Source organism: Corylus avellana, chromosome ca2 (assembly GCF_901000735.1).
Source record: "Corylus avellana chromosome ca2, CavTom2PMs-1.0".
Lineage (NCBI taxonomy): Eukaryota > Viridiplantae > Streptophyta > Magnoliopsida > Fagales > Betulaceae > Corylus > Corylus avellana.
Genome location: NC_081542.1, coordinates 38,567,016 through 38,568,578, shown reverse-complemented (window position 1 = coordinate 38,568,578; position 1,563 = coordinate 38,567,016). Strand labels below are relative to the sequence as shown.

At 32.6% G+C, this 1,563-nt stretch overlaps 1 protein-coding gene across 1 annotated transcript in view; it reads left to right on the top strand.

The window, feature by feature from the left end:
• LOC132169728 (uncharacterized) overlaps positions 1-1,563 on the top strand; it is a 4,896-nt gene that overhangs the window by 907 nt on the left and 2,426 nt on the right. The gene's annotated exons all lie outside the window — the stretch shown is intronic.

The window sequence follows — 1,563 nt, the reverse complement described above, 5'->3', positions numbered from 1 at the left end:
TTTTGTTTTTGGATTTTTTAGACGTGATACCCATTATACCCCTGTGCATGTGGATTTTTCCAAGTTACGTATTTTTCAGCCGGGGGGACCCTTTCACTAGAAGATGTTGATTCAATAATTTGGAATATGATTATAGTGCGTAGTGGTGCAATAGAACATGTTGACACGTTTATTTCTATTGGTCTAGTAGTCAATTTTGTACGCTAATTTGTCCCTGGCACTATTGTCAACATTCATCTAGCCGTTGCCTAATGGGTATTCCACTCAAAAACCATAGTTGTCATGATGCATTCCCATTGCTTTTTTGATGTGAAAATGATTCTACAGTGCTAAATTTTGATTGCTTCGATTGTGGTTGGACACTGACTTCTGTGACATATCTCTAATTGCAAGCAACAAGTTTCAAAAATAGGTCTTTGTTTAATTATCGGTAAGAAAAAATCAGTTTAATCATTTAATTTATATTTTTAACAAACTCTTCAATCAATGATGGTAGATGAGATTTATTTAAAAAATAAGAAGTTTGTTTGCTATTGGAGAATTTTTAGTTTAGATCAGTTTGAATTTGTCACTCGCTTTCTCTCGTGGGAAATGTATTTGGGTAGAACTTATATATGAGCACGGATCAATCTAGTCTATTAAGTTGACGTGTGTTTTTACGTAGATTTGTAATAGCTCGTGTGATTTTCAAAAAACGCATGTAAATTTAGTATATGTATTTGGGTAGAACTTATATGAGTACGAACACATGTTAGCTAATTAATATATTGGATTAGAAGAAAACTTTGTTAGGATGTGATTATGAGTAATTCTAATAGTTTTTTTTTTTGTGTTCTTTTAATAATGACGTGGCTTTTAAAATTACTTTTTAATCAAAATTCAATAATGATTAATCACAACTTCAATGATAATTTTAATAATCACATCATTCTTAGAAAGGCGCATGAGTGACTTGTAGCATTACTTTGTGATCATAAGTGCAAATCCCTCAAGTATGGCTGACCCACAACCCGACTTAGTTCTTACAGAACATCAATAAATTCCAAGGTGGCTGGTTAATAATAATAGAATTAAAGAATCTCATTTCGAGACTTGAATTCTCACCTTAATACATGCCTTATCACTTTGAAAATTTTCTTCCTATCGTTGAACCACCGCCGGAGCGGGTGTATATGCTGATTTAGTAGATGTCATTTGGAATACTGTTGAAACTAGCTAGAAGTGGTGGGTCTGACAAGCTAAGTACATGCAAGTGGAGACTGGAGAAAAAAGAGAAAAAGACTGTTGAATGCGTATAATGTAAAGGAGACAGCGATAGGGGAAGAGTGTTGAACAAAATGCGGTGCCCTAGAGGAGTTTTCATGCATTCATTTGCCCTCTGCTTATATCTTATTTATAACTATAAAATTAAATTAAAAAAATAGTACAAAAATATATTATATATGGGATTATCTTAATAAATAACATGTTATAGTAAAGAAGGTACTGCTAATCAGGTCTTTTGGATCACCAAAAATGAGAGAAAAAAAAAAGAAGAAGGAAGAAATAAATAAAGAGAGTTGG